This window comes from Euprymna scolopes, chromosome 41 (genome assembly GCF_053919585.1).
Source record: "Euprymna scolopes isolate OS-2025 chromosome 41, ASM5391958v1, whole genome shotgun sequence".
Lineage (NCBI taxonomy): Eukaryota > Metazoa > Mollusca > Cephalopoda > Sepiida > Sepiolidae > Euprymna > Euprymna scolopes.
Window position 1 is genome coordinate 8,137,361 of NC_136522.1, and position 25,755 is coordinate 8,163,115.

General features: G+C 34.6%; 1 protein-coding gene and 1 pseudogene across 1 annotated transcript in view; one reads left to right on the forward strand and one right to left on the reverse strand.

The window, feature by feature from the left end:
• Positions 1-6,597, reverse strand: part of LOC145266701 (hemocyanin G-type, units Oda to Odg-like) — a 69,978-nt gene extending 63,381 nt beyond the window's left edge. Inside the window, exon 1 of the mRNA XM_080122626.1 lies at positions 6,554-6,597. The gene's annotated coding sequence lies outside the window, so the exon portion shown is untranslated. The remainder of the gene's footprint in view (positions 1-6,553) is intronic.
• Positions 6,598-19,126: 12,529 nt separating this feature from the next.
• Positions 19,127-19,243, forward strand: LOC145266847 (5S ribosomal RNA; annotated as a pseudogene).
• Positions 19,244-25,755: the final 6,512 nt, after the last annotated feature.

A 25,755-nucleotide genomic window follows, 5' to 3' on the forward strand; every position in this document is an offset into this window, starting at 1 on the left:
TGTGTAAATATATTCATATGCACGCATAAATATACATATATATCCATATATACATATATATACATATATATGTATACAAAGATATATATACATATATATATATATATACATACAAACAAGTGCATATATATACATATACGTATATATATATATACATGCACACATATATGATGGCAGCAAATTCGTTCTCGAATATTGCCATTACTTAATATAGAATTAGAAAATGAATGCATTAAGACAGATCAGTGGTGAGCCGTACAGAAGTGGCTTTTAAGCCCGGCCAAATTCAGATATTCTTTGGCACAAATGGTGCAGACATGAGTGCCACTAGCAGCACGTGCTGGACGGTCAAACCGCCCATAGTCTTGCACATATGCCCGCAAAGTTGTTCTAGAGCCCTTATTGCCATTGACGTTCGAATCTTTGTCAGCCTTAATTGAATATTTGTTTGTCATTTTAGGCTACAGCCAGCCTTTTTGTTATCGAGATACACGCTGATGGTAAAATTGTAACGCCGTCAAGGTCTTGTGCGGACGTGTGTTTAAAGCATACTGATGTCTTAGCGTCATATTGTGCTTCTCCCAGACAAATCAACCCCTCATGTCCGTCGTGACCACTGCCACGCAGACGGGGCTCTGATGAACGGCGAGTGTCCTGCGCCGTATAACTGGACCTCCAGTGCCTTGTGAGCCAAGGTTCTTTTAACCAAAGACGAAGGGTGAGATAATCCTAACAGAAACCTCCAGAGGAACACAAACATTTGCATATATACACGCACACATGTATACACATATTCAGACACACATATATACATCTATGATAAAAAGTTGGACGTCTGTGTGTGTGTGTGTCTGGTCACGAATAGGTTCCTATATGGCTGACTATTATAGAAAACTGATCACATATAATGATAGAAGATGTATCGAGACACAGGAATGGGTATGTTTGATCTGGCATAATGATGAGTCATTAAAATTGTGGGGTCTGTGTACGCGCCTGGTCCACAAAGTATGGAAATAAAAAATCTAAAGATTAAAAAAACGTTTACAAGTGTTTTTGATATAGATGTACATAATAATACTTTGATAAGTATGTCTTAACTTAAATATGGATGGTATAATAAAATTATGGGGTGTTCGTTCGCAGCTGACCTCCATAGAATGGAAATATGTCACAAAGTTTAACAAGGTTTTTTAATATAGATCCACAGAATATTGTGATAAGTGTTTCAGTGTGAACAGGTATAGTATAATAAATTATGGGGTTTATCTATTTTATTTTTACTTTCATCATATTTTGCTTTGGTTTTGATACCCCCAAATTCGAAGCTATCTCTTTACAACCCTTCCTTTTCATAACCTATCATACTTTCATAAATCAGAGTCCCTTTTCTGTAGGCTATTTTTGAACCCAGTCAACGACGGGTACTTTTGCTAGTATATAAATATACATATATAGATATACACACATGTATATGCGTATACATGGATATACATTTATATACATATATAACTACATAAACATATGTACTTATACATACATTTGCATATAGTGACACGCATAAGTCTTGGATACATGTTATTTTCGTTTATAACTCCAGCTTATGTTGGTCATTTTGCCTTATGTTTGGCAAGTAATATACCGTAAAGTTATACTAATTGTGGGGGAAAGGAAAAGTAAAATCTCATGGTTGAATCCTTTTTGTCAAAATTAAAAAAATTACGTCATGCAAACATATTTAGTACATAAATGTAATATTTTGATTTTTTTAGCCTCTATTTTATTTCACTTTATTTCACTTTATTTCACTTCTGTTCGCTTTCTACAGTTGGCCACAAGTTTTTTTTTACATTGATTCACCATTAATTTATCCCATTTTTTCTTGCATAATCCATCTAATTGCTTGCTATTTTGTGGACTCCACGAATGAACTTTAACCTTTAAAGTATTTCACAGATTCTCAATTGGATTTCAGTCAGAGGACTGACGAATCCAATTGAGAGTACTTTGATGGCAACCTTCTGTCTCTTGAGACAATGGCGTTCTGCATCTAGTTTGGGTTACTACAGCGTCTGCTGTGGCTAACCAGGTGCAGGCCCGAGTAAGTAATAAGAGAACCTTGGTTTGTCTATTTATCAGGGTCCCCCTTTCGGTGTTGCAAGCAGACTCCAACGGAAAGGCAAGCCAATACAGTCGATACCAGCGCGGCTGCAAGAGTTGCCGGAAAGATGTTTGCAGAGCTTCACTATCTGCCTATCGGAACTGGATTTTTGTCGAGGTTTACCCCTTTAGCCTTTGCTTTTGTCAAGCTGGGGGATTCTTCATGGTACACAACAAATAACAAAATGACCAAACAAAAACAGACCTTTTTTCCACTTCAGTTACTGCTGTATTTTTTTTTTATTAGTGACGCTAAGGATTTCCAACCGACGATCGTTATTCGATTCTTAACTTTGCGGATTGTCAGAATTAGCCAGACACATAGAAACTACTTCAAAAGTAAACACACAGAAACACCACATGAAATCAAGAAAACTGAAACTATAATATTGTAAGTTAACCCTTCCACATAAAAAGCGTTTTGACATTAACAAGCACCGCACCAAATAGTCGAGGATGGCTCAGGTGGATGGAAAGACCGAGGAGAGAAAGCACTAACCCGACCTCCACTGGATAAGTGCGAAGAGGACGGGGACCTTGGGGAGGCTTATTGCCACCCAAATTCCAGTGAAGACAAATGAGATTGTTATCTAAAGTGATGGAGAGTACTGAAAATTTGGGAGACTTGTTGTCACTTACTCCATGGAACATCACATGTTGTTCTGAAAGAGAAATCCTCTGTTAAAGCTCATAATGAATAATAATAATAATAATAATAATAATAATAATAATAATGATAATAATAATGCTAATAATGCTAATAATGATAAGTCATTTGTTTGGCACGGATGAAGCGAGAAGATGGCCTCAGCATCAAAAGGATCGCCATAGATTTGAAGCTGTCGAAATCAACGGTCGAATACATGCTGAAGACAAACGCCGAACGGGAAAAGAGAGGACGGAAAAGATCAATTGGCAAGAGGATTGGAAAGAGAATGAAGAGGACTGTGGCCCGGCTTTTGACATCTAGAGAAAAAGTTACAGCAAGAAAAGTGAAGGAGAAATGTGAATTGTATGTAAACGTCCGAAAAGTACAAAGAACGCTGCATAGGATTGGTTTGAAGTTTGCAAAGGTTAAGAAAAAAATTACACTAACAAAGAAACACAAAAGAAAAAGACTGGAGAGTGCTAAAAGGTGGTTAACAAGCATATTGACTTCTAAAAAGTTATATTTACTGATGAGAAGCGTTTCAAGTTTGATGGGCCCGATGGATGGTGTACTTTGTCGAGAAGGAGTGAGCCTGTTGTACTGAACAAACGACAGATGGGAGGAGGAGTTATGGTTTGGGATATGATCTTTGCTAATGGAATATATGGTTGGAGTGGCTGAAAGGACGACAGAACAGCGAAAGTTACAACCAGTTGGTGGACGAGAAAGCCCTACCAAAGATAAGAAGAGAGATGAGGAATGATTTCGTTCTATAGCAAGACAATTGCAGCATCCATGTGTCCAAACTCATGAAAAAATGGATGGTTAAAGTGATCTAAATTTAATGAAAAATGTTTGGGAAATGCTTGCGCAACTTGTCTATGATGGACCTGAAATAACGAAAAAGGCTCAACTATGGAAACGAATACTGGATGCCCCCCAAAACAACTAATAGAAACACGTTGAGATGTTATTGTGCATATCTTTGATCATTATGAAGAGAGAGAGTGATAAAGGTTATTGAGAAGAAAGATGATATTACAGACTATTAACAGTTTTTCAACGATGTCCGAAAAATAATGTCGCGTATGTTTTGTAAAAAATGATGAAAATTAAATATTTTTCCTTACCTAATCGATTTTCTTCCATTTTTATTACAGGTATTGTCTTTATATGTTTATGCTATTCTATTGAAGGAATTTCGCCACTCTATGGTACTCGGAAAGTCGAACACTAAATGGTCCGAAAAATATTGTCGGGATCCTGTAGGAGCACTAAGAACAATGCCTGAAAACTGAAAGTTTATAAATATTCAGGTGAAATAAAATCAGAATTAAAAATGGTATTCGTGGGAATTAACGGGATACGGGTACGTCTAGTATGTATAGAATTTAAGAATTCCAAAATCTGAATAGTACGTTTAGATCCAGTAGATATCTCACTGCTGATGCAATTCTCTCTCTATATAAGAGCCAGGTACGTCCAAGGATGGAGTACTGTTGCCACATCTGGGCTGAAGCTGCTAGAAAGGATTATCCTGCCTTGATATAGTTCAAAATAGACTTCGTAGCCTTGTGGGGGATGTCCTTTTCTCATTCCTGCAACCTCTTTCTCACAGAAGAGATGTTGCGGGCTTGTCTCTGCTTTATCGCTATTTTCATGGCAAGTGCTCGGCTGAGCTCCATTCTATGGTCCCCCCTCGCCAAACTTTCACAAGAAACACCCGTCTAGCAGAAATCACTATCAACAATTTTCCCCACTCTTTTATCTGTGCCTAAACCTAAACGTAGATTCCATGAACAAAGCTTCCTTCTTAGAACTGCACGCCTATGGAATTGTCTTCCGTTTATCTGCTTTCCAGCTGATTACAATATGGTTGTCTTCAAGTCTAATGTAAACAAGTTTCGGATGAGGCGCACCATATAAGTTAACAAATTTACCGAATCCCCATTACTAACGGTTACTATATTGTCCAATTTCTACTGTACACTCCTTAACCCTTATCCTCGAGTGGCCTCTTGGCCTTGATAAGTGGTAATTCCTATGTAAAAAAAAGGATTTTTTTTTTAGATAACGATTTATGATTTGCATTATTTCTATTATTTAGATTATTGTTTTCATCTTGGACGTTATTCTCAAAAAATTTCGGCCGATGTAACCTCTGACCTTCTTCAGGTGTATCGTGTCGAACCCTGGAATCTTTATGCTAGACTCGGTTTTAAGCGACGCTCACCCACTGGTTGAAAGTTCAATCATCAGTGCAGACGATACTAAGAATACAGTTGCGAATTACTTAAGACTTCTACTTGGTCATGGCTGACGTAACAAGAAAAATCTACGTCCATGGTTTAAGTAAAATGTCCTATTTGAAATTCTGTACAGATATAGATCCCATACTTTGGCCATGCACATTTGAAGACGGCCAAAACGCTGTGTGAATAACGCTCAAGGGGGAGAGCAAGCCAGGATTAAATAAAAGGTCCCATTGGAATTTTCGCACAGATTTTCAAGTTCGATATAAAAACACCTAAAGTTCGATAAAATATATGTGAACAAGGTCGGAGATTACATCGGCTAAAACATCGTGTGAATAATATCCAAAATGAGAAGTGTAGTCCGAATAATTCAAATTATACAGAGAATATAGGGATTGTATCAAAATTCGCGTCAGTAATGAATTACAACGACTAGCTTCCAAAAAAAGAAGCCTTACCCCCCCCCCCCCCCCAAACAAAAAAATCTTAAATAATTTTATCAATAAAAAAAAGTATTAAAAAAGAATAAAGTCCAGAATAGTTAATAATTGAGAACTCCTAAACCTAAATATTAAAACAGCAAATAATTCATAGCAAACGCAGGATAATTTTTATTGTCCACCGACCTGTATACTTTTAACACGTGGAAACTGTAAGCTTTTATTTTCTTTCAGAATTTTATTTTGATGTTCATGTATCGATAAGACATATGAAAAACAATATAGCGGTTAGGATTATCGCTTGAATCCGATAAACTTGATCGATTAAGTGTGGGTTTACAAGAGGTTCGAGGATAAGATTTTTTCCCAGTATATTTCAGCATTGAGTTGATCGACGTTAAGCAATTATTTCGAAAATCTTGAAAACCATTTTTCTAATTTTGTCAAAAATTAGCTGTTAGTGTAATCAAATTTTAAAATTAAAAAGAAATTTATATTACAAATACTTTCCATACGTTAAATATATACAGGACGGTAGAGAATTTAATTCTACCGCATTTCCTATAAATTTAACCTCTTTTGAGAGTATTTTATATCGGAAGTTAATACTTATTATTAATAATTAATTAATTTGTTGATAATTAATTAATTAGTATGGTTGATCTGTTGTACGGCATATCAACGCTTTTTTATTTCCTACTGACCCAATATTTATTCTAATTGATGTATGCAATTAAATGAACACAAGTTCCCTTGTTTTGCTCATAGCTAAGAAAAAAAGCACAGATAGAGATAAATTGCATGAAATATCCATGGAAGCGTAGTTTCCATACGTTAAAAGTATACGAGTCGATATGGAATTTAATTGTATTGCGTTTGTTATAAATTATTTGGAGTTTTAATTAATTAATTAATTATTTTTTTACGAGTTCTCGATTGTTAACTATCCTGGATATTTACAAAAAAAAAAAAGAAAAAAAAAAGAAAAAAAAAAGAAAAACTGAAGGAAAACAAAAATAGACGAGAGACGCAAACGATAATGAACTTACGGTTTCAGATTCCCCTTTCGAACTAACAAGACTTCCAAGAAAATGGCGACGACCCGAACTAAAGGTTTCTCTCTTGTCCATTTTTTTTTGTTCGTGTTTAGCAACAGCTGGATTGGTGTTATGGTGTTTTTAAATGTCAACTTGTCTTTCGGTTTTCGGATGGATCTGATTGACAAGCGTCAGATAAGATCAGCATCCCCTATACCCAACCAAAACAATTACCGGAGCAGGCGTATGAGACGCATGCGCATATAAGACCACCAGTGCCGGATTTACCTGAAATATAGTTAATCTGACTTAAGATATATCGACCGTTTTTGAATTATTTACTATCAAACGGACTTTTTATTAACAATTCCGAATTCTTGAGATGAGGATTCGTTATTCGCATTATTTGGATGCTTTGGACTATTGTTCTCATGTTATGTTGGACCTTTTGGCTGTGATCACAGCGTAGTATCTGTGTTATGCTGTGGCGGGCAATGCCAAGTATCTGGACGATTATTATTATTCATTTGTTAAATATTATGTAGAAAAAGATATCTAGAGAGAATGTTTTGAAAGAAAGGAATGTTTAAAATATTTATGTTCAAAAAATGACGTAAGAATTTTAACTTAGATCTAAGAGATGGAGAAACGGAACAACTACAAAGAGCTGACCAGAGAGCCGAAAAGGATATGGAAGATGAAGAAAGTAAAGATTGTAACACGGATTATAGTAGTTGTCGGTGGCACGTCAAATCGTATAGACTTTTAACTTGTGATGCTGCCACAAAACAATGACGTGGACAGATTGACAATAAGTTTACAGGTGGAGAGAATGCTTGTACAGTAGAACCCCAGGATACGGCATTAAAAATTAGTAACAAAATACAGTACAGCATATAATACACATTTATATAATCAAATCTATATAATTATAAAACTCAAATGACCTTATAACGAGTGATGTAACCCACTTTCCGGTTTACGACATCCGGTTGCGCATGCGCGCATAAACATTAACCCATAAAAACGTAAACAAATAAACACAAATCGCTTCTTTTGCAGATTTTGACCTACGCACTGAAATATTAGCGTTATTATTTCGAAATTATTATTTAACATTGGAAGAGTGGGGATGTTTTGCAACTATTCTTTATTACAACTATACTGCCGCTATTTTCTTACAACTAAACAACTTTAACCCGTTGACAAACATAAGAACAATTGTAGTAAAGACTACTACTACTACTACTACTACTACTACTACTACTACTGCTACTACTACTACTCTATCCGTCCCTTTTCCTTCCTTCCTTATTTTTTTTTGTTTACATTTCTTGATACAAAATAGTTGTGTGAGGACGGTGAATTTATTGACACATTTACTAATCTGTTTGAATATTTTATTTTATTTATTTAGGTTTTATTTTTTTGCTTCAGGTTTTATTAATTATTTTTTTTAGATTTTAAGTTTCTATAACTTGGTTGAAGGATTCTAATAGAGGTTTTTCATTAGTAGGTTCATGTGCGTTAAAGTGATTAAATGATTTATAGCAATGCGTGATGACATGTGTAATTCTAAAGGGATTAAATGATTTATAGCAATGAGTGATGGCATATGTAATTCTAAAGTGATTAAATGATTTATAGCAATGCGTGATGACATGTGTAATTTTAAAGTGATTAAATGATTTATAGCAATGCACGATGACATGTGTAATTTTAAAGTGATTAAATGATTTATAGCAATGCGTGATGACGTGTAATTCTAAAGTGATTAAATGATTTATAGCAATGCGTGATGACATGTGTAATTCTAAAGTGATTAAATGATTTATAGTAATGAGTGATGACATGTGTAATTTTAAAGTGATTAAATGATTTATAGCAATGCGTGATGACATGTGTAATTTTAAAGTGATTAAATGATTTATAGCAATGCGTGATGACATGTGTAATTCTAAAGTGATTAAATGATTTATAGCAATGAGTGATGACATGTGTAATTTTAAAGTGATTAAATGATTTATAGTAATGAGTGATGACATGTGTAATTTTAAAGTGATTAAATGATTTATAGCAATGTGTGATGACATGTGTAATTTTAAAGTGATTAAATGATTTATAGCAATGCGTGATGACATGTGTAATTCTAAAGTGATTAAATGATTTATAGTAATGAGTGATGACATGTGTAATTTTAAAGTGATTAAATGATTTATAGCAATGCGTGATGACATGTGTAATTTTAAAGTGATTAAATGATTTATAGCAATGCGTGATGACATGTGTAATTCTAAATTGATTAAATGATTTATAGCAATGAGTGATGACATGTGTAATTTTAAAGTGATTAAATGATTTATAGCAATGCGTGATGACATGTGTAATTTTAAAGTGATTAAATGATTTATAGCAATGCGTGATGACATGTGCAATTCTAAAGTGATTAAATGATTTATAGTAATGGGTGATGGCATGTGTGATTCTAAAGTGATTAAATGATTCATAGCATTTATTTATATGTGTAAGTTTTAATAGAATAAATGATGCATAAAAATGTGTGGTGATTGAACTGCCGTAGTGAGGGCTGCGGTGTTCGTTTGTGTATAATCCAGAATAATAGAATATCATCGTTGCAACCAATGACAATAGGCTAACTGTTATGGGGGAGAAATCAGTATTTGTGAATAGCGAAGTGCACTGGTAGTTGTAAGTGTATGAGTGTGCAATCGAGTTAGTAACGGTGTCAGGTAAATATAGTTATAATGGTTATAGAAATACCCGGTTCTAGTAATGCGTGATGGCATCTGTAAGTTTAAATGAAATAAATGATGTATAAAAATGTATGGCGATTGAACTGTCGTAGTGAATTAGGGCTGCGGTGTTCGTTTTTTTTTGTATGCTTGTGTATAATCCAGAATAATAGAATGACAATTGGCGGACTGTTATGGGGGAAAATCAGTATTTTAGTTGTAAGTGTATGTGTGTGCAATCCAGTTAATAACGGTGTCAGGTCAATATAGTTATAATGGTTATAGAACAACACGATCCTGTTAAGGAGAGTGGGAGGACTTTCCAGTTAGAGGGGAAAATATGAGCTACTTTGCCTGTAGGCCATGGGAATCATGATGTCGCTCCTAGGAAATAAGATAAGATTTTATTAGATCTAATAAATGTGTCTGTAACGGTGTTCATAAGTTACATAAGATGATGGGTAAAAGTTTAGACGAAATAAATTTGTATAATTCGCATCTGTCATTGCAAACCTATCGTAATTAAATTATTATATAGAAAAAGATAAATTATGAAATTATCTAATTTATATTAAAGATTTGTAATGCGAATACTGTATGTGGATGACTATAAATGTTCCTTACCTTGGGTTTAGCATATTGGAAAGTGATAAACAAACCGCCACTTGCGTATTAAGCTATGTTCTTAATGGAAACGAATGTAGCTTAGGTCTTTGGACAATGCTTTAACATTATTAATACATATACTCATCTTATTGAATAGCGTAACGGTTAAGAACGCAGACTGTTGCCTAGACGATCGAGTTTCAAACTTGGCTGGAGGTAGTTTATAGTCTAACCACACTGACGAGCTTTGATATGTAAACAAAACAGCAGATGTACGTGTGGGTTTGTGTGAAAATATTTAACCGATAAACTCTTAAACTACAGATCACACAAAACTAAAAATAGTAATCATACACCATGGATGGTTTATGGCGAGCAAAATCTTTATAAAACGACGCGTATGTCAGCAAGTTGAAATGAAAAATGGGTAAGTTTCAACTTGCCGACATATTTCTATTACTTTTGCGCATGCGCAAAATTTATTAATAGCATTAAGTTGTTTACTTTTTAATCTTTCCTGTCTGTCGATAGCATTCCAACCGTTTTCCCAACCGTTTGGGTTGGGAAAACGGTTGGAATGCTGCAAGTCATTTTTAAAACTTTTGAACTATATATATATATATATATATATATATATATATATATATATATATATATATATATATATATACACATATATATATATATAAACACACACATATATATATATATATTCTTAATTTAGCCTTGCCTCGGCAGTCGAGTTTTAAATTTTCTTCCATTATTTTACGCACATCTTATCCTTCTTTTAATAATATTACTGGTATTCATTCCATTTTCCATGTACCTATTTGTGAATTATTCCACAGATTTCTGCCTTTTGGATTACTTTGGACCATTTTCCAATTACGCGATTCCCTTTGATTTTACTTGTGCGAATGGAAATTTAACCAACTTTCTTGGATTCTGCATTTTTGGATTTTACCGCCATTGGATACATTACCCTTCACCAGACTATCCATTCACGTGAAATCACTTTTTTTCTTCACCCAATTCCCTCTGCTTCACTATTTTTTGTTATCAAGTAAGATCTGTGACTTACTTGTAGTTTCATCAAATAATTTTGCAAACAAAATCCGATCCCGCATTTTGCTAAATCCTACCCTCTGACGAGAAGGATAGTATTTCTTCGAAACTCCGCGGATTAAGGACTATCCACTTATTTAGTGTTTCTTTTTGAAAATTAAATATGTTTTAAACTCTTTTTCAAAAATGTGTTTTAACATGTTTTATAAACTACTTGCTCTTATATATATATATATATATATATATATATATATATATATATATATATATATATATATATCCGTATTCATATAGATTATATAATAGAGAAATACTTTTGAAATATAATATATTCAATAGACATCTTTCTCTGTAATACGAAATCTGTATTGATTAAAATATATTTAAGCGTATATTACGATCCGGTAAGATCACCCCTCCCCCACGGGATTAAATAATAAAACATTCGGCGGTCTTATATTTTCTCACTATTCTGAATTCGTGACCGTAGTTCGCTCTTAGCGAACAGTTCCTCTTGTACCAAACGGTCATAAACAATGTTTTAAGTTTAATTTAGATAGTTTGAAATCGACATAAATGATTGCACAATAAAAATAATTAAATTAAAAAAAAAGTAGATTTTTTTAAAATTCGATATTTTATATCGGTGCCAAATATTTTGCCGATTTAAATTTTCATCTTGAAAATGAAAAACTGCGTTATTTTGAAAATCTTTATAGATAACAATAACGATCTTTGCTCTCTATATAACATTGATCCCATTTGTCAACGAGTTTTTTTATTACATTTTCACCCCAAACAAGGCACAGTACCACTTTCATTTAGGAGACTACTAGCAGGAACATAAATTGCAGGGATACTATGTAAGGAGTTGAGCAGCAAGATGTTTGTTCACATTACACTTGAACTTTTGCATGTCAGTACAGTTGGGGAAGCAGGAACCCGGAAGAAAACTCCAAAGTCTAGCAGTTCTGGGGAAGAAACTATTAGAGTAGAAGGCTTTCTTGCACCTAGGGATTTCTACTGTGTGGGGGTGGGATTTTGCTGCTTGTCGGGTTTGTCAGGGGTATTCACGTCGAGGGGGCACAAGGGCTTGTAGTTCGTCGGAGCACCCACCGTTACAATACTTGAAGAACAGGGAGAGGGATGCAATATTTCGTCAATGGGACAGAGGTTGAAGTTTAGATGATAGTTCAGAACCTATCAGGTCAGGTCTCTTTTGAACCCTGCCCAGGAGCGAGAGACTAGTAGCAGATGCACCAAATGTGACAACAATACTCCATAGATGGGTGAATGGTGGCCTTATAGAGATACAGGACACTTTCAGGCTTAAGTAACTTTCTAGCATGGTAGAGAGAGCCCACTTTCTTCGCAGCATTCTTGTCAATGTTCTTGATGTATTTCGATGTGAACGTTAAGCCGAGGAGTTTGAACGAAGTGCTTTTAGGTAATGTATTTTTAGCCATAGGTGGTTGACAATGTTTCTTGTGATTATTAAAGGAAACGAGCTTAGTTTAGGCAGCATTGAACGTTACCATCCATTTTTGACCTTATTCTAGTACAAACTACGTTTCCGCCATTTCCTTATGTGTTATATGAATCTTGTACACTGCGATCCTGCTCACTTATTGTGGTCAGAAGCTCCAACCCCGAGAGATGAGTCTCATTTTTTCAGAAGAGTCGTGTGATCGTTATAGTCCGTCGTAATAGTCTGTCTGAGGACATTTTTTTCTAAGTATGCTTGTCTTGTTGCGAGGTATGTTATAAATCAGCATCGATGTTCGAGTAGTTTTTTGTTTGTAAAGCAATCACATATGTTTGACGACAACAACGACACGGCTGCATAATAGTTTGTACACGTCTCCGTAATTGAAAAGATAACAATTCTAACGCAAGCACAACTCAAACACGTTCAACGATCACCAATCCATCTTCTCTCTCAATAAATTTTATTTCATTTTATCGGGATCATCTGAACAACTATAATCATCTGATATCGTGAACTTTTATGCAAGTTTGCAGGTCGTGTGATTCACAAGGTCAATGACAGTTCCATAAATAACGTCAACAGCAACCGTCATGAAACGTTTGCTCTACATACTGTAGAATACAATCTATCATGTATTAAATGTCTTTTAGACTCGCTCCCCCATGCCCGTTTACCTGACTGATTGATGGAGAAGTCCAGGAATATATGTCACAGAGCACGGACGCGCGTCTGCAAATGACGAGCCGTGTATGAAGGGGAAGATTCTAAAAAGAGCATGTGCACTGACCGACGATTACATTCGAGAACACGTTCGCAAGAACGTTCGAGTGGACAGAATAAAAGAAGCACGATCACGGTTTATTCTCGGAAAGTACCTGTAAATAAATGTCGTTGTTACAACATGAAATATTGAGTCCAGGTTATTCTTCGTCTTGATCTCAAACGCGACGTAGACTGCATACAACGTGTTGGGTCCCGTGTGGAAACGTATGTGTAACGTTACATATAATTATCAACAATATCTCGGTGGTTTAGATCTTTTCCGGGGAATGGACGGTGATGAAGTGGATAACGACACGGACTGACGACCTGGGTGCTCCAATGTCGAATCTACTTCGTTCCACAAAATAATTTGCTTGGAATGTTGGCAATCTTAACGTGATCCCTCCCGTAATCCCTGATGTCATTCTGCAAAGAATTCTGACTAAGAAAAATATCGAGGAAACAAAATTCAACAATAAAATCTTTGGATTCATACGATATGACGATGGCGATGATGATGATGATGATGATGGTTGGTTGGTTGTTTTTGTTTTACGGCATATCAACCCTTTTCAGGTTATTTAATGCCGAATCCAAAGATTTTGAAGAAAACTTTTTTAATAGAATATTGTTGTTGTTTTCAAGACGTTTTCTATTTAACCCGTAGTTGGGACCCTTACAGGTACTGCCACTCCGGGTCAGAGTGGACCTGGGAGCAATGGCAATTAAAGGATGGCTCCACACTCTCCAAAGCACGCCAGTTGGGGCCTCACCACTGGATATAGTTTAAGGTCATATCCAGGACCCGATGATGATGATGATGATGATGATGATGATGATGATGATGACGACGACGATGATGATGATGATGATGATGATGATGATGATGATGATGATGATCTCTTTGTTCCAACAGCCTTCCGCCATTCCTTGTAATACTAGATCATCAGATATCTATATAAACTTATTTGCGTATTTTTAAAATTTATTTTATCGCAATGTTGCAGGTAAACAAAAAGTTGGGATGCACAGGACTTCCTCTGGATAAGATGACCTCGGGGCACGATCTTTGAGATCTTTATGATGAAGTCCAACTAATTCACTCAAGAAGGAGAAAAAATAAGAAAAAGATAAAAGGAGGAGAGTAATAAGTATAATAAGAATAATAAGAATAAGAATGAGAATAAGAAAAATAATAAGAATAAGGATTAGAATAATAATTAGAATAATAATAATATTAAGAATAAGAATATTAATAATAATATTAATAATAATAATAATAATAATAATAATAATTATAATATTAATTATAATAATAATAACAATATTAATAATATTAATAATAATTATAATATTAATAATAATAATATTAATAATAATATTAATAATAATTATAATATTAATGATAATAATAACAATATTAATAATAATAACAATAATTATAATATTAATAATAATAATGATAATATTAATAATAATATTAATAATAATTATAATATTAATAATAATAATAATAATATTAATAATAATATTAATAATAATAATATTAATACTAATAATAGTAAGAATAAGAAAAATAATAATAATAATAATAATAATAATAATAAAATAATATTAAGAATAAGTATAAGAATAATAATATTAATAATAATAATAATAATAATAATAATAATAATAATAAGAAGAAGAAGAAGAAGAAGAAGAAGAAGAAGAAGAAAAATAATAATAATAATAATAATATTAAAAATAATAATGATAATAATAATAATGATATTAAGGAGAAGAATAAGAATAAGGATAAAATAATAATAAAATAATAATAATAATAATAATATTAATAATAATAATAATATTAATAATAACAATAATAATAATAATATTACTACTAATAATAAGAATAAGGATAAAATAATAATAAAATAATAATAATAAAATAATATTATTAATAATAATAATATTAATAATAATAATATTAATAATATTAATAATAACAATATTAATAATAACAATAATAATATTACTAATAATAATAAGAATAAGAATAAAATAAGAATATAATAATAACAATAATAATAATATTAACAATAATAATAGTAATATAAATAATAATAGTAATAATAATAATACTAATAATATTATTAATAATAATAATATTAATAATAATATTAATAATATTAATAATAAGAATAATAATAATAATAATAAGACGAAGAAGAATAAGAATAAGAATAAAAATAATATTAAGAATAAAATAAGAATATAATAATAATAATAATAATAATATTAATAATAATAATAATACTAATAATATTAATAATATAATAATATTAATAATAATAATAATAATAATAAGAAGAAGAAGAAGAAGAAGAAGAAGAAAAAGAAGAAGAAGAAGAAGATGTAGTATAAGCAGTAAAGAAGTATTTTATGTCAATTTTTTTGCGGAGAATTATGGGGATGACTTGGTCACTTGTTAACTAATCAGGTGACGCTGCGAACCAATTCTCAGATTACATATTTACAAGTGCTGCAACTACTCTATAACAGCGAAGTGGGGAGGGGGGACAATGGCATCTACTTACTTTTTGTTTCAATTTCAACTAAAAGTAATATCTACTTTATTAGCATGCCAGAAGTAAGTACATATTACTACATTATCTAAAAAAAAAAAAAAATCACGAGTTTTCGATCTTCATCGTAAAAACAAACGTAGCCATATTTCTTTGGAAAAAACTTAGTTATGCTGAAACAAGGCAAAATGCACAATTTATTTTAAAAAAAAATGGCAATAGTTACACACTATTTACCTCCCTTTTGAAATCTCCGGTGTTTTTTTTTTTTTTTTTTTTTAATGAAACATTTTATTTTCGGAAATTTGTCATCAAAAAATGTTTTCTTTAGTATTTCTTTTTCTTCCGTATCATTTTTCGTCATTTTTGGATATATTCATTGTTGTAAAATGACTATTAAGTAGAGTTCATTTGATGTCAATATTAAAAATTTAAATTTCGTTATTATAGTGTAGTTGCACCTTAAAGATTTATACGAGCGGAAAGAACGGACAGCATATGATGCCGAACAAACTGCAACGAGATAAGAGCTCTCACACTGCCTCTGACACTAGAACTATGAACCATATGTCTTCAAGAAAAAACTCTAGCGACTTCCGCTGCCTGCCATCATACAATGTAAAACACATGGCGCACACATATATTCTCATAGAGAACCGCACACGCACACGCACACGCACACGCACACATACACACACGTACACACATACACGCACACACTTTCTCTCTCCACCCTCTCTCTCACTGCTTGTAGAGTAATTATTTGTCTTCCTTTCACAAAAGAACACATTAAGTTTCAGATATTTGGACACGTTACATTAACATTCAACTGTGTATTGTCAGCCCACACACACACACACACACACACACACACACACACACACACACACACACACACACACACACACGTGTGTGTGTGTATATATCTATAATATAAATCTCACCTGTCTGTTTAAATGTATGTATGTATCTATATACGTTCGTATGTATGCCTAAAACTTTCGCCAGAGGCCACGCATTTTCACGAGATCGGTATTGTTTTGAAGCACGACCCTTTGGACGACAAATATAGAAAAAAAAATGGCTAAAAACATTAATTCATTGACCCTCAACTGGGCAATTTTCTACAAGGAGAGGTCGCGTTTTTGTCAACCCCCACTTTTCAATTGACTAGCCTTAATTTAAACCTTCGACACTTCCGGTTTGGCGATGGACGCAACGCCAAAGACGTCACGTTTTATTTTCTAGCTCTTTTACTCCTTCCCGATACAGGTTTGAGCCTACCTGCCTACTACCATTTTTTGTTTTTTGCTCTACACACACCTCCAAACACCCGGGCAACGCTGGCAACCCAGGCTAGTATATATATATATATATGTATAAGGAATGAAAAAATATACCAGCGGTGGTTGACGTTATGTTTAAAGAAAAAATAGAAAAAACCGAATGAAATTATTAAAAAATCAACGTTTCGTCCCTGTTTCAGAGGACATCTTCAGGATAATTGAAATAAAAATGTGATAAAAGAAAAAGTCATAGATCGTGCGAAAAAAGACAGTTTTTTAATCCAACACACGCACACATAATCGTCCTTTCCCGACATGGGTTGGATTTTAAAAAACTGTCTTTTTTCGCACGATCTATGACTTTTTCTTTTATCACATTTTTATTTCAATTATGCTGAAGATGTCCTGTGAAACAGGGACGAAACGTTGATTTTTTAATAATTTCATTCGGTTTTTTCTATTTTTTCTTTAAACATATATATATATATATATATATATATATATATATATATATATATATATATTCATCTCCTAGTGTATATATATATATATATATATATATATATATAATATATATATAATAACAAGTAGTTAATAAAACATGTTAAAAACCACTTTGAAAAAGAGTTAAAAACATTTAATTTTAATAAAGAAGCACTAAATAAGTGATAGTCCTTAATCCGCAGAGTTTAGAAGAAATACTTTCCTTCTCATCAAAGGGTAGGATTTAGCAAATGTGGGATCAGATTTTTTTTGTAGAAGTATTTAATGAAATTACAAGTCAGTCATAGATCTTACTTGATAACAAAAAGTGGAGCAGAGGGAATACGTGAATGGATATTCTGGTGAAGGGTAATATATCCAATGACGGTAAAATCCAAAAATGCAGAATCCAAGAAAATTGGTTAAATTTCCATTCGCACAAGTAAAATTGAAGGGAATCGCGTAATATATATTAATCTCGAACAAGGAATGTGATTGTTGCGAACAGCTATAAACCAAGCCGATGTAGGATGCCGCTAAGGATGTCGTCACGACAAACTTACCTAACGGGCAATGAGCAATAGAAGTTTAAGAATGTGATTATAATTATTTCCATTGATAGACAACGTCGCAGCTCAAAAGAACCATGAAAGGCAACAAACCGGAAGTACAAGAATTGAGTTTCGCCCTCATTTTTGCTCATCAGTAAGACACATTCGAACTCGAGATTCGAACCCCGAGCCTCTTGCATGCGATATATATATATATATATATATATATACTCCTATAAATTTGCTTTTTTGTGTGTTGATATTCATATTAATATCCTTTTTTTCTATTTATTTAAATGGAAAAAGCAACTTTGTTATATATGGGTCGTGGAAGTGCATTCATCTGCAAAAGATCTAGCTAATTTGCATATTCTTTTAAACATTCATTTTAATTAATTCCCTATTAGTTTTTTCGGTTTTCTTATGGGATGATCATCTTTAGTTAACTATTACGTGTAATTATATTCATGCAGATATTCTAGATAATTTATACTTGTGTAATATTTGCGCAAAAAGATTAAAGTAAACAAAAACTTCTTTCTATGAACATTAATGTGTGCATATATATATTTGTTTAAAAAAAATTTGCCTACAAAACCCCTCTGTCAGTTCTTGGTCTAAAGACATGAAACTTCACATATAGGGTTTTTGAACTCATACGAGACATTATATTTGGGTTTTAGCCGGGGAATATCGGTGTAAAAGTGTGAAAATTAAAAATATGGAATTTGCCAGGTGAAGGTCGAACGATGACATTATGAATATGGATGCGTAATGTAATAGCTATTAGTTCATGTTTTAATTTTTAGCCTTGCAGCAAACATGTCTTCATAGCTCAGGCATTAACTCCAAATGAAAAAATAAATTGTAAGCTAAACGTTTAGGTTTCGATTCTCTATAGTTGATCCTGAGAAGATCACAGAATACTTAACCAAGGTCGGTATCAAGACTGTTTTTTTTTTGGCCCTCCCCGTAGTCAGACCTTGCTTTCTATGACTTTTGGTTATTCCCTAAGCTCAAGGATACGGCATAATCACGTTGACACACCGGTTCTCGTCAGATCACCGAAGTTAAGCAACGTTGAGCCTGGCTAATACCAGATGGGTGACCATTTGGGAATTCTAGGCGCTGTATGTGCTCTCCGCTTATCTCGGCATTGTTTCCAGTCGTCTTGTACATCAACTTGCCACTGGTATGCAACAATTTTGACTCAGGAGAGGCGTGGTTGAGATTGCGCAACTCTTGCCACACAAATTTCACGCGCAGGCACCCTTACAGTGGGTATCCATAGTCTGTCAAGACTGAAGGAAACCTTTAAGCTCAAGGAAAACCTTAAAGACTTTCGTTATGAGACAATTGAGGAGATGAAAGAGACTGTGACAAGGTTCATTGACACACTCGCATGAGAGGTACTCTATGGAGCCTCTCAGAAGTTGTTGGAACAGTACAACAAGGACATTGCAGCCAAAGGAGATTACTTTGAAGGGGACTAAAGTTTCATGTGTGTACTATCAATAAACGTGTTCATACGAAAAAACGTCTGGAAACTTATTGAAGGCACCTTGTGCATAATACAATCATAACTGCGTACGACAGCAGCAACAGCAACATATGCAACAACGTATACAAATGACTGAGTCGTGTGCGTGGTGACGTCACAGCGAGGAAGAAGGAATAAAAAGATTATAAAAAAGAAAAAAAAAGCGTGGCTGAGCAGGTGAGAGATGGATGTGTTACAACCGTGGTCTGAGAGCGACAGGGGAATACAGTGTTCGACGCGGCAGAGTCTTGTTAAGCACATTGGAGTACGAGCAGACTTTAGAACAAGAGACAAAGTGATATTTTAGAAGTACTTGTAGATAAATGTCTGTTGTTTCAACTGGGAAAAAAGCGAGTAAAATTCTTTGTTTGTCTTTGTTTCCTTGCGACTGTCTGCATACAACGTGTGGGTCTCGAGTGTTGACATGTAACGACTACGTGACACGGTGTGAATTTTTGTTATTTTCGTCCAAATTGGAAATATTTTAAAAAATTCACCAGCTATGGGCAAATAGGTGGATGGCAAAGGCTAAGGGAGGGAACCTCGACAAAAAACTGGTTTGGAGTTCTAATAGGCAGATGGTGAAGCACTGCAGCATTTTTCCGACAACTCCTGCAGCTGTGCTGGGTTCGACTATGTTAGCTTGCTTTTCTGTTGGACTTTGTCCGCAGTGCCAAGATGGAGACCTTGGCAACAGAGCAAACCAACCAGACATGCATTTGGAAAGGCAACTCCAGCTTCGGCTATAGTCATAAAAGACGCCGCAGTGCATCAGATGCAGGATGACATTTTCTCATCAGACAGAAGATTGCTATCATCATATAAATAAAACATCATCTATATATATAAAAGCGAAAATATATGTATGTATGTATGTTCGCTTTTTGTGTATGTCTGTAAAAGGCTTTTTTCGCTGGACTTCTCGGTCGGCTCATTCCTTCTTAAAACTTTTTATATCACGTCTAAATGATAATATCTACACGTTACGAACGGGGGTCGCCTGTCTATTTATATTGCCCGACTTTCACGCGCTAATTTTTCCAGATTTTTAGAGCGTCCCGTGTATCTTTCGCTTTTCAGTATAAAACAAGCTAGAACTAGCTTGCAGCCGCGTCATGTTTCAAAGTCAAACATTACGCGACTTAAGGTTCTCGCACCTGTTAATTTCATTTTATAAACCTTAAATTAAGCGTTTTTTCATTCCTCCTCTCTCATGGCCGAGATGGCTAGGTCCCAGGTTTTTTTCCATTTCGTTTCCATCTCTACGTCAGAAGTTCGGGGTTCAAGCCTACTTTCCCACTAAAACTTTTTTCCTTTTACACCTCCAAACACCCGCCCAACATTTTTTTTTAAACAGGGTTGTTTTGAATACCCCCCACAACACAAACCTACAAACACCCTGGCCACGCCGGGTACCCCCGCTAGTCTATATAAAAGCGAAAATGTGTGTATGCATGTATGTATGTATGTATGTATGTATCGCAAAACTTTCGACACGGGCCAAGGATTTTCGTCAGATAGGTATCATTTTAAAGCCCCAAACTTCGCCCGACAAATATCGAAAAATTGGCCAAAAAACATTAATTCTTTTACCCTAAAATCATCAGTTTTGTACAGGGAGGAGTGCCGAAAAAATCGTTCCTTCATTGACGTTAGTTTCAACCACCTGTTTTTAAAGGTTTAATTTTATCCGCTATAAAGTGTATGTCTCTTTGGCGTAGGGGTAACGCGTCGGGCATTTTTTTCCGCCTTAGCCTCGATGCTTCGGTTTCGAGCCTGTCTTTCTACCTAAACTTTTTTCCTCTTTTACACCTTTTTTTTCCTTTTTTTTTAAAGCTTGTTTGCTGTTTTGCTTTGTTTTGATTTTTCCAATTTTTTAACATCGTGTTTTTTTAATAATATAAAAAAAGGGTCACCCTCTCCTACATACAAACCTCCAAACACACGGGCAACGCCGGGTACCCCCGCTAGTCTTCTAAATCTCACTTATCTGTTTAAATGTATGTATGTATGTATGTATGTCTCACAAAAACTTTCGACAGCGGCGATGGATCCTGACAAGGTCGATATTATTTTGAAGCCCGACGTCTCGGACGACAAATATCGAAAAATTATTAGCATTAATTCCTTCACCCTAAACTCGGCCGTTTTGTACAGGGAGTCGTCGATTTTTGTAGCCGACATTGTAGCAAGTCATCGTCACCGTTGGATTGAATTCAGTTAATTTCAACGCTTCTGACTTCCAGTCTCGTCATGGAGACATCGGCTTAGACGTCAGATTTTCTTTCACTTTCTTTTCCGCCTTCGCGTCACGGGTTCGAGCCTACCTACTACCACTTTTTTTACACCTCTCTCCACCCTATCTGCCTACTGTTGTTTGGATTCCCTCCTCACGCTACTTCCATTTTTTTTAAACACCCTTCTCCACATTTACGGGTTCGAGCCTGCCTGCCTACGACCACTTTTTTTTTCTTTTTTGCTCAACACTCACCTCCAAACACTCGGGCAACGCCGGGCACCCAGGCTATGTTTTATTTATATGATAATGCTTTATTGATATGACATCACTAAAACATTATCATATAAATAAAACATTATCATAGCAATAAAACATTATCATAGCAATAAAACATTGCTTTCACGAATTTTAGTCACATGAGACAACGCGGTGCTAATTTACTTGTAATGCAGACACGACACAACTTTTTAAAATTAATTGTTTTTCTTTTTTCATAATTGAATAAAGTTTAGTTTCAGAACAAATCGTGTTTTTCATTTTTCTCTTTTTAAATGCAACTTTTAAGTTTTTCTAATGCTTTTTTGTAAAAAAAAGCTTTCATTCACTCGCGACAGTCTGACTGTTCGACAGACTTTACTGGCTACTACCTCAGGCATTACGTCATTTTTCAGTGAACAGGCCTGCCTTATGAATGTCGTGCGTGAAGTCGTACCGAACAACCCAATGGCGACAACTTTTGACATTTGGAGCCAGGCTATTGATCCGTTGATGAATTATCCAAAGTAACCTTATCTCATCGGGATCACCCATGACGTGTGCAATCTCTCCACACGACTCTCTCTGACATTAAATGCTAGACACCTATAACAGGGGTTCCCAACTCGGGAGCCAGGGCACACTCGTGAACTGTATAATGCCAATTAGATGCATCGAAAATACAACAACAATTACAGCAAAATAAGATTATCCATTAAGCAACGTTGAGCCTGGCCTGTACCAGATGGGTGACCATTTGGGAAGTCTAGGCGCTGTAAGCACCTTCTGAGAAGGTTGGGCGTGGGGCCAGCACCCTCACCCTGTAAAAAGAACTCGCTACAAAAACATCTACAAAAAAGTTGTAAATGGCTTATACCCCTCAAGGGCTATAGATGAATTATTTTGTTAAGGTAGAATTGACCAACATTTGTTTCGCTGCGGCTATTTATCTTATATATTTTAACCAAACAAGATGGATGCCATATTCATTGGATTTAGGATTAAGTTATGTTTAAAACTTAATTTTGAAGGTTTTAATTATCCGTAATTTGCAGTTTAATCACAGTCATCTATCTCTTACTAAGCTTCTGTTTATTACTCTCAACCTCTCTCGCCGATCATGCTCCAAAGGGTTTTATATTCTACAAGCTATAATGATAGTTTACCCATAGTTGAGAGGATATCTATCTATCTATCTATCTATCTATCTATCTATCTATCTATTATATAAAGACATTGTGTGTGTGTGTGTGTGTGTGTGTGTGTGTGTGTGTGTGTGTGTGTGTGTGTGTGTGAGTTCGTTTTCTATGGAATCGAAAACGGCCGGACCGATTTTTATGAAATTTAATACGAAGGTACATTATGTACCTGACAGTGTTCTTAGATAGGTTTTGTATCGGAGTATCTTCAATAAGTATTGATAATCGAAATAATCCGATGAAAGAAGAAAAAGGCGATTTTGTACCAAAGTTGACACCTTACACAGCCTAACATCACAAGTGTATTAAGAAGTTTTTTTTACAACACAAAACATATAAAATCACCAGTAGGTTCTTAGATATGAAAAAGGGAGCGTTCGAAATGAATGTTTCTGTTTAAAGCACAATTGTACCATGATACTTGACTTTTTCATTTTAAACTTTATTTGAGCCATTATCACCGCACAAGCGGTAAGTACAGACATAAACAATCAATAGGAGGTCCTTTGATATGACAGGTGCTCGTTTGAAATGAATAAAAGCAATGATTGAATCCCTTCTCAAAGAAAAAAGATAAAACCCTAGAATTATACAAAACAGCAGAAGCAAGCTCCCCGCCCGCTTAAATATGATGCAGATATTGCCAAACTGATTCCCGAGGACATATCTTCGACTGGCATGAAAACCCCGTGAGTGATTTAGAATCAATAAGCCAAATATCGGCTAATATCAGTGAGTATATATCACGTATAAATCTATATAAATATATAAATAAAATAGTAGATGCATGTATGTGTGTGTAAATATTTAATCTACAAACCTTTAAACTAGTGGTCACCTAGCACTGAAATTAACAGGAAATAATAACCATACACTAAGGATGATTTATAACGAGTAAAATTTTTATTTAGATGGATAACACGTACAGAAATATGTCGGCAAGTTTAAATGCAAACTGTTCATTTCAACTTACCGGCTCTGTCTCACAGAAGAGACGTTGCGAGCCTGTCCTTGTTTTATCGTTATTTCCATGGCAGATGCTCGTCTGAACTCCAATCTCTGGCCCCTCCCAGCCAATCTTTCACGAAAAACACCCGTCTAGCTGAATCCACTGTGAAAAATTTCCCCCACTCTATATCTGTGCCTAAATCAAAACGCGGATTCCATGAACAAAGCTTCTTTCTTAGAACTGCACGCCTGTGGAACTCTGTTCCGTCTGCCTGCTTCCCTCCGGACTACAACTTGGATGTCTTCAAGTCCAATGTTAACAAATTCCTTATGAACCGCCCCCTTAAGTAAACACTTCAGCAAATCTCCTCACTAACGTAATGTACTTGCAATAACCCTTATCCCTGTGTGGCTTCCGGGCCTTGATAAGTGGTGATCACTGTGTAAAAAAAAACAAAAAAACAAACTTACCGGCATATTTTTTATTGCTTTTGTGCATGCGCAAATTCATTTATAGCTGATTAAGAAAAAACAAACAAACAAATACACAAACAAACAGAAAACATAATTTAGACAACGAAAGGAATTAATTGGTTGCACATATTACCGCTAACATCAAGAAATTATAACCACTAAAGAAGATTATCTAAAAGAAAAAACTTCAACTCAGGTAAATAATTTGTATTGTCTATATAAATAAAACAGAACATGTATTTATGCGTGTCTGTCTGTGTGCAAATATTTAACTTTTCTTTTTACATAGGCATCACCACTTATCAAGGCCAAGGGACCACTCGAGGATAAGGGTTAAAGAGTGTTCAGTAGAAATTGGACAATATAGTAATCGTTAGTAATGGAGGTTCGGTAAATTTGTTAACTTATATGGAGCGGCTCATCAAAAACTTGTTTACGTTAGACTTGAAGACAACCATATTGTAGTCAGCTGCTAAGAAAGAAGCTTTGTCCCATGGAATCTACGTTTAGGTTTAGGCATAGATAAAGAGTGGGGGAAATTAGTGATAGTGTTTTCTGCTAGACGGGTGTTTCTTGTGAAAGTTTGGCGAGGGGGGGGGCATAGATTGGAGCTCAGTCGAGCACTTGGCATGAAAATAACGATACAGCAGAGACAAACTCGCAACATCTCTTCTGTGAGAAAGAGGTTGCAGGGAAGAGAAAAGGACATCCCTTATGAGGCTGCGAAGAATAATAAATTCTTAAACTGTTGGTCACATGAACTTGATAATCATACATCAAGGATGGTTTATGATGAGTAAAATCTTTGTTTGGAATGATGACTAACGCATACAGAAATATGTCGGCAAGTTTAAATGCAAAATGTTCATTTCAACTTGCCGAATTATTTCTATTATTTTTACGCATGAGTAAAACGTATCTCTACAATCATATGAATGCAACTTTATCTCTGTGCGTGAGCTCGTTTCTTATATACTCCGAAACGGCTCAACAG